This window comes from Eumetopias jubatus, unplaced genomic scaffold (assembly GCF_037043125.1).
Source record: "Eumetopias jubatus isolate StellerSeaLion01/CBP00866 unplaced genomic scaffold, mEumJub1_p1.0 scaffold_4, whole genome shotgun sequence".
Taxonomy (NCBI): Eukaryota; Metazoa; Chordata; class Mammalia; order Carnivora; family Otariidae; genus Eumetopias; species Eumetopias jubatus.
In genome coordinates, this window is record NW_028274810.1 from 170866386 (window position 1) to 170875783 (window position 9398).

At 38.0% G+C, this 9398-nt stretch overlaps 1 pseudogene; it reads right to left on the bottom strand.

Annotated features, from left to right (window-relative positions):
* Positions 1-6042: 6042 nt before the first annotated feature.
* LOC114213819 (tRNA (guanine(6)-N(2))-methyltransferase THUMP3 pseudogene) lies at positions 6043-8725 on the bottom strand (annotated as a pseudogene).
* Between the last annotated feature and the right edge of the window lie 673 nt (positions 8726-9398).

Consider the following 9398-nt stretch of genomic DNA (forward strand, 5'->3'; position numbering starts at 1 on the left):
ATGAAAATGTTCTAAAATTTATTGTGCTGATGATTGTACAGCTCTGTGACCATTCAATTGTACACTTTAAATAGGTGAATTGTTTCGTGTGTAAATTATAACTAATAAAGATGTTATTTTAAGAAATAGCAATAATTATTAAATTTTGTTGTCTCCAATGTCCTCAACTCCAAGGTCCTCAACTTCTGTTGTGTTTTTGTTTCTTTAATTGCTTGTAGCAGAGAAAAATATTGCTATGAAACAGATACACAGTTATATAAACAGATCCTAAAAAAGGAGCCTTTTTTTGATGAACAGCATAACGGGCTAAAGATGCAAGTTTAAAAGCAAAAGGAAGTTAAGTGACTTTGCATAAGTTTGAAACCATGTGTATATGTGTGGATTCAGGAAATAAGAGACACATGGTGAGGCCAGAAAGAGGTGATGATGTAGTGTGGAGAGAAAGCAGAGTTACAGATAGATTGAGTTGATTTGAGTTTTGGTGAAATAAATGAGAATATGAGAATATTTCCTATTTAGTAAAGCCACCATTCTATCTCTCTTGACATGCTGCTGGATCTGTTTTGATGGTCTGGTCTGCAGGTAGATACTGGGCCAAACAGAAGCCAATTACATCTGCAGTGCCGGTGTGGCTTTCATTTTTGAGAGAAGTCCTTTTTGGTCTCCATCTTGAGGTTAAGAATTACAATTCTTTTTATTCTTTCTGATTCTCTACATTTCAGCTCTAAGGTTGAATGCTGCAAATACTCTGCATCTTGTCTTTCTTTTTCACAAAAGTGAAGCTTTTGAGAATTACCCCGATGATACATATCTAGAGTACGCTGATTTTCACTGCTCTGTGCATTCCATTAAACGAATATAGCACAATTCATTTATCCACTCTCCTGTTCCAGCTTTTTACTAATGCAAACAACATTGCAATAAAATCCTCAGCCATGTCTGATTTTTCCCATGGCCTAGAGCTTCTCCAACATATAAACCTAACAAAAGAATTGCTTTGTCATAAGGATGCACATATTCTAAATTCACGGGATATTGTCACATTGCTCTTCAAATAATGATGTAATGTATGGTGACTCACATAATGTAATAAAATAATATTAAAAAAATGGTTCTTCCCATAACTGTTGAGAGTTCCCTTTGCCTGAATCCTCACTCATATTGAAGGGGTAGCACTATAAAGATGGGGGTCTCAGTCCCAACTCTCTCTCTCCAAGTACTGGTATTAAATTCAAGACCCTGTATTATTAAATGTGATAAATACCTCACCGCCCCCCATCCCCCAGCAGACACTGTGTCAGCTCCGCAGTTCACCTTTCTGATTTTCAGTCCCTTCTTCATTTCTGACCCAAGGCAACTTCCTTGCCTTTCTTAGCCGTTCAGCCATGCATTTATAAGGATGTTAGTTAAAATTTATTGAGCAATTCTTGGTGTTTGTAGCTGGAGGGTTTTCAAGTTATCTGTACTGCCAGACCCTTATATGCCTGACAACATTTTCAGCACATGAGCAATCTTTAAACTTTAAGCTGCGCAGATGTTGGACATCATAAAGAAAAGTGAAATCAAGTTAGCAGCTATGATGAGCAATTAAACTCTCTTTACATGTATTCATTAGTCACCACACTGCAGCACAGAATGACAATAAATACTAGGGACTCTAGAGATGATCTGGGTTTGATTCCCAACTCTGTTGTTCACTAGCTGTGTGACCTTGGGCAATGTATTTCATCTTTCTGGGCCCCAGTTTCTTCATCTGTAAGGTGAGGATGTAAATCATAGAACCTACCCAGAAGGGTTCATATAAGGATCCAATGAGTTAATATTTATAAAAATGCTTAGAACTATATCTGACACACAGCATGTATCATGTGATAAATAAAAAATGGAATAATAAATATTAGAAATTCATTTTTGTATTACCTATGAATATTCGAATAATGAATTGTCCTTCAATCCCCAGCAGGACGATCTAATGCTGGCAACATCATAGCTCTTCTTTTCAAATTTAATGATTCTAGTATTAAATGGCTTTTTTTTAAAGATTTTATTTATTTATTTTATTTATTTGAGAGAGAGAATGAGAGAGAGAGAGAGAGCATGAGAGAGGGGAGGGTCAGAGGGAGAAGCAGACTCCCCGCTGAGCAGGGAGCCCGATGCGGGACTCGATCCCAGGACTCCAGGACCATGACCTGAGCCGAAGGCAGTTGCTTAACCAACTGAGCCACCCAGGCGCCCTTAAATGGCTTTTACCTAAGAGGATCTCTGTGCCCCAGAATACAAGCAAAATCGTTGTGGTCTGTTTTGCCCCAGGCACAGGAAAAACACTGCCTGCCCAACCAAGGGGTTACCGGGACTGGGAGCAAGGATGTTAAAAGATGGTTAGATGGAGAAGGAAATAAACAGGAGGAGAAAAGAAATGCAGACACGTTCTTCCTCCCAACTTGGGACCAGACCAGAGTGCTGGCAGGATGCTCCCTCAGGGGAAAAAAAAAAAAAAAAAAGGATGCTCCCTCAGGGAGCCTCTTCCCTCCCCGCTGCCTGCCCCATCCCCCCCCCCCACGCTCCCTGCTTCAGCCACACAGCTTCTTGCCTGCTCCCCATGTGAGCCCTGCAACTTGCTTAGGTTCAAAGAGGAGATCTGAGCAAACAGGGCAAAAAGCTTTCTCTTAGTCTAGACAATTTGCATGTCTGAAGGTGTTCAGGCTGTGAGAAATGGCATCTCAGGGATGTGACTCTGTGTTGTTATTTCTGTCCTTTCACACCATACGCACACCACAATATTTTGTCCTTAATAGATACAAAATACACTTTAAGTTGAAATAAAGGATCGAGGCTCACCACACAGCCCCTACAACAGACCTGGCAATAATGCCCCATGATAACTTGACAAGCAGTGAACTACCTTCCTCTACACAGCGTCCATTCTCCACAAGGCAGGCCAAAGTCAGTTCTCTTCTGGAGGGGAGTGATGGGAGGTGATTACCTCAGGACCATTGTGGACTTTCTCCTGCCTGGAAAGGTATGTATTCTGTTAGAAACACATAGTTAATTTCTTACACAGCTAATAAAAGTCATTGTTTCCTTTTTTTCATACCATAACTGGAAGACTGACTGAAAAAGTTTGTTTGTAATTGTAATCCCACATTTTACTTGACTAAACTTTTCTTTCTTTTTTTTTTTTAAGATTTTATTTGACAGAGAGAGAGCACAATTAGGCAGAATGGCAGGCAGAGGGAGAAGCAGACTCCCCACTGAGCAGGGAGCCGGAGGTGGGGCTCGATCCCAGGACCCCGGGATCATGACATGAGCCGAAGGCAGATGCTTAACTGACGGAGCCACCCAGGTGCCTCTTGACTAAACTTTTCGATCTCACTTACGGTTTTACAGGGGAATAGAGGAGTATTATTTTATTTCAAGCATTAAGAGAAAAAAACCTCTTACCAAAACTGGGTTATCTATATGGTGGACACATCAATTACTAATTCTATAGCTTGTCTACCACATAGCAATAGCATTCATGATTCAGAAAGAGATGTAAGGTTAACCGACAGTTGATTTCTAAAGTAAAAGCATTTTAATTATTTTTAATTTTTGAGATACTAATGTTCTAGTTAGTGAACTAGATGGCAGGAATCCTTTCAATTGTATACATATATCAAATCATCACAGTGTACATTTTTAAATATCTTATAATTTTATCTGCCAACTATACCTCAATAAAGCTGGGAGGGAAAGGACGTGGAAATACAGTATTCCTGTATATATATTTTTTGAGCTAGAGGCATAAATTTTTTCAAAAAATAGTGTTATCTGAATGATACAATTTAACACCGCTGTATATTAAATATTATTGTCTTATTTATTTACTGAAAAGTCCAATCACTTTATAGTTTACAATGGAAAAAAATTGTCTTCTAGTCTCTTCCCCACCCCTGATCTATGTTTTCCAGAGGAAAGATGTTCAACTCATTTTCTTCTGTTATTTACCATCATATTCCTAAATTATACCATGTATTATTGATTTTTGACTCTTTCAATACTAGTATCTATTGACTTCATACTATGAAAGATGAGGATTTAGTTTCCTAATATACCCTTTCTCTATTCACCTAATGTAGTTATACACCATGTTAGGTTAATATTCAATCTGACATTAATATTGTCATATAATAATCACAGCTGAACCATGCGCTCATTAACGAAAGAAGCATTTCCTTGTATAACTTTATTTCCCTGGCTTCAATCAATGCCTCTGATTTGTTTAATTCATTTCTTATGTACCTTCCACTGATTCATGCCTAAACTCCCTCCCATGGTATGACTAAAGCTCCCCAGAACATGTCCATAAACAATAGGTAAATGTGGCTATTTTGTTTCTTAGAACAATCCTTCCAGAATCCCTGGATGTTCTTGCTGTAACTGAGTGAGTTTGCTTCCTGGACCCGCTTCCCTGCCATGATTCTAGGATTTCTCTTTACCATCATGTCAGGAATTAACTTCACCTGGGTCTCTAGTTGGGTTTTCTGTTTCCCAAATTCCATATCTTTTCTAAAAATTCATTTTACTTGAGCATCATCTAGTAGCTTCCTGAGAAAGGATGAATGAAGATCAATGTTTTGTATCTTTTAAAATGTTTTATTCTAATCTCACCACTTGACTATTTGACCATAAAATCCTAGACTGGAAATAATTCTCTCAGAATTTGAAAGGCACAATTCCATCATCTGACAATAGTGTTGCAAGTAAGAGTCAAATGCCATTGTGGTTCCCAGCCTTGTTGACAACTTCTGCTGCCCTCCTCATCTCGCCCCACACCCCAGCCCCTCCCCTGCCCTATGCTTGGAAGTTTTCCAAATCATATCTTTATCCCTATTATTCTGAAATTGCTTGGTAGTGGTTATTTTTTTTCCTCATTCACTGTGTGGGGCACATAGTAGTTCAGTTGAGGAAAGCACGTTCTTTTCAACCAGTTGTTGGAAATATTTTTCTATTATCTTCTCCTCCTCCTCCCCCACCTCCTCCTCTGCTCCTCCTCCTTCTTCTTTGATAATTTCCTTTGTCACATGTTTTTAATTCTCGCTGCCTGGAATACCATTTAGTTAATGTTGCCTAATTCTCTAATTTTCTTTGTTCTTCTATTTCTCCATCTTTTTGTCTTTTGGGGAGATTGCCTCAACCTATACTTCACATCCTCCTATTGATTTTGTGCATATTTAGGAGATAGGATCTACTATTTAAGAGATTGTTGCTGTCTGAATACTCCTTGTTTAGAGCATCTTTTTAAAAAAATTTTAAGGCCATTTTCTTTCTTTTTTTCTTTACTGAAAGAAAAATGAATTTGCTTTTAATCTGGCTTATTGCTCCCATGCTCTGTCTGTCAGTGTATTTGCTACTGTTTATACACAGACATGTCCTATACTAATTGTAAAGGATCTTTGCACCTCCTTCGATGAATTCAGTCCTCTATTTCAGTTCTGTGTACTAATCTGAATAACAGATGCCTATTTTCATTTTCAAGGCAGATGGCAATCTTTCCTATAGGTCTCGTGAGATTTCACCACGTCCTGAACTTTGGTTTTTAAGGTTGAGGTAACGAAATATTGAGCAGCTAAACAGTGAAGCTCCCCAGGCAATGGGACACGGTCTCAGATGCTCTCCTGTCCTCTGCCTTCGCTTTAGGCCAGGGGAACTTTCTACCTGCCACAGTGGAAAACAGGAACTGTTCTAAAACCTGAAAACAAACTGTTCTAAACCCAAATCCCAGAGCATTTCAGTAGGCTTTTCTCTGGGCATTTTTGAAGCATTTTAAGGAAAGTACTAAATGCCCAGCTACCTCTTCAGAACAGGTCTAAAGAAAAGCTCTGCCTCCTCATACGATATTTTTCAATCCCATCACATGACGTTCATATCTTTTGCTAACCAGGGTGAAGAGCCTTAGACCAGTTTAAATAGTGCAAACTGCACTTTGGTTAATGTTAGTTTTCTCAGTTCTTCGTGCTGACATTTCCAGTGTTGGGAAGTACTAATACTGCATTCTTTGCATTACCAGAGAGTTCCTCTTTCTCCATCTTCTGAAGGATAATCAACAGCTTGGGATGGGTGTTTCAGAACACAAACTGCTGCAGGAAGACCCTCTATGTTGCGCAGACAGTAGGTGCCTTTTGCCAGATGTGTCTCATTAAAGATAATGCCCTGGTAGAGCATTTCCAGTCCCAGTAAGTAGTAGAACCTGGCCTGTCTCAGGTCCACAGATACAGTTCATCTCCGTAAGCAAGCTGGATAAAGGTTACAGTTTCTCTCCTCGGAGGCCATCATTTTTCCAAATGGCATATCTGTTACAGTAATATCGACAGAGCCAGGTCTCAGTGGTGAATTGCAGATAGATATCCCACTGAACAGCATCTATGGACAAGCCCCAGGATGGTTTGCCTTCTTTAATTTGGCTCTTGGTCAATCAAGAAGAGATATTATGTGCCACCCTCCCTATTAACAGCCAAGCTATTATTATCACCAGCTTCTGTAACCCCATCTCTTGGTATTGCCCCTGTTCCATACATCCCATCAACTATCCTATCAGTAGGTTGAGGAACACAGAGCCTGAGCACCCCGTAGGTGAGAGCAGATCTGAGTTGTAGGTCCAAAATGTGAGATGTTTGTTTCTTTGGTGGAGACTCTCTCCTGTCAATGCAATGCCTGCAATGATTTGATTATCATGGATTTTCAAAAGAGTTTCCGTATCAAAATTGGTCATGTCAATTTTCCACTTTAATTAATCCTGAACAGCACCCCTAGAATTTCTTGCAGCCTGATTTGAGGTACAGCACTGTTTCTCTCCTTTCTGCATATGACTCTAAACTTTAACACTTAAGGATCAGTTTCTCCTTTTGAACTTTCATCAGTCTCATCTTTGCAAGATGCCAAATCAGAATCTACTAATGTTGGTATCTCTTCAATAGCTGGATTTTCATCAGAGTCGAAGACATGTAAATCTAAGCCAGTGTTAGGAAACTCTTTTAACATCTTTGTCTTCTGTTTTGTCTCCTCATTTATTATCAATTTTACCTTTACTCGAATTCTTATTTATCCTTTTGTAATTTTTTTCCTTGAAACTGGCTTTAATTTTCCATATCTTTTAAGGCTCTGAGCATGGGAGTTTCCAGGCAATTCTTCAAAATCCTTTAGAACTTCTGTTTCTTTGAACTGGTAATCTTCAAACTCCTGAACAACCACAAATAAGCTATCAACTGATTTCAGACAATAGACCTGAGCCAGGCTTTCCACCAAAACGCCAAAACATCTCACTTCATTTCTGCAGTTTGCACGATGAGCAGTTTCTCTCTCACTTCATCTGCAGCTGTCTGTGCAAAACCAGTAGGTCGTGTGGCTCCACTTGTGACCTGGAAGTGCTCAGACTCACTTCTGAGACTACTTTCTGTCTTGAAGGTTCACATCCAAGAGTTGGTCAGTGGTTTCTTGAACATCAGACCTGCTGGCAGTTCTTCCAAGATCCCTAACTTTCCTGCCAACACAGACCCTTCCAGTTCCAGCCCCACAGGCCCATGCACCCCAATGCTATGTTTTCTCTTCTCTCTCAAGATGTTGCGTATAGAACTTTTTCAAAAAATTTATTAGCAAAATATTGAAACAGAGCAAAATTGAAAGAATTTTAGAGTGAATGCCAAAATACCCATCACCTAGATTCTAGCATCAACATTTTACTATACTTGCTTTTTCACATATTTATTCCTACATCGATACATTACATGTTTTTTGTATTTTAAAATAACTTTCAGACAAATGTATGTCCCCCTAGGTACTTCAGCCTTCCTGTCATTAACTAGAGTTCAATATTTGTTTTTTTTCTTTTGTTGTAAAATTTACATACAATGTAATGCGCAAATTTTTCTGAGTTCTGAAAAGTGCAAATACTTGTATAACCCACAGCCTGTCATTATAGAACATCACTATCATCCCAGAAAGATCTTTCACGCCCTTTCCAATTACTGATACTAATCCCACCCCAAGAAAACCACTGTTCAAATTTTCTTCCATCATTGACTGATTTTGATTGTTTTAAAACTTCATAAAAATTAAGTAATATAGTATGTACAATTTTTGTCTGGCTTCTTTTGCTCAACATAATGTTTTTGAGATTTAATCATACTGTTGCTTGACAATGTTGATTCTTTTTATTGCTGAGTAGTATTCCATTATATGAATATGCTCTACCTTGTTTATCCATTCTCCCATTTTAGGATATCTGGGAAACATTCCACTTTGGGCTATTATGAATAAAGCTGATTTGAATATTTTTGTACAAGTCTTTTTATGTGCATATGTGCTTTTATTTCTCCTAAGTAAATACCTAGAGATGGGATTATTGGACCATCGGTTAATGTATATTTAGTTTTACAAGGAAATGCTAGATCTTTTGCCATAATACTTATCATGTTTGACATTCCCAACAGTAATTTATGAGATTTCCAGTGGCTGAACATCCTTACTGAAATTTGGTATTGATAATCTTTCTAATTTTATTTGTTCTGATGTATGTGTAGTGGTATGTCTATGTAGTCTTAATTTGCATTACCCAGATGACTAACAATATTGGCCACATTTTTATGTGTCTGTTCATGTGTCTATTCAATTCAAGCTATTTTGTTTTTATTATTGAATTGTGGGAGTTCTTTATATACCTTGCATCCCAGTCCTTTGTCAGATACATGTTTTATAATACATATTTTCTTCAAATCTGTGGCATGCCTCTTCAGCTTATTTTTATTTATTTTTAAAGATTTTATTTATTTATTTACTTTAAAGAGAGAGCACAAGCAGGGGGAGGAACAAAGGGAGAGGAGCAGAGAGGGAGGGAGAGGAAGGTAGAAAGAATCTTAAGCAGATTCGATGCTGAGCACAGAGCCTGACATGGGCTCAATCTCACAACCCTGAGATCATGACCCTGAGATCATGACCTGAGCCGAAACCAAGAGTGGGACATTTAACCAGCTAAGCCACACAGGTACCCCATCTCTTCAGTTTATTAATAATGTCTTTTGTTAAGTAGTTTTTAATTGACACGTTGAACTAATCAATTTTTCTATTATGGTCGTTGCTTTACATTTCAGAACTTTGCTTTTCACAAATCACAAAGATACTATCCTATGTTTCCCTTTAAAAGCTTTATGGTTTTCTCCTTCATAATTATTCAGTTCAAAATATTTTGAAATTTCTTTGTTGATTTCTTCACTGAAGAAATGAGAAGGGTTTTCTATAATTTCCGTGATTTTCTGAGATGTTACATTGTTATTGATTTCCAATTTGTTATGTTCAGAAAACCTATCTTGTATGCTTTCAGTTCTTTTAAATATATTTCAGACTTGTTGGAAGATTCAACATAT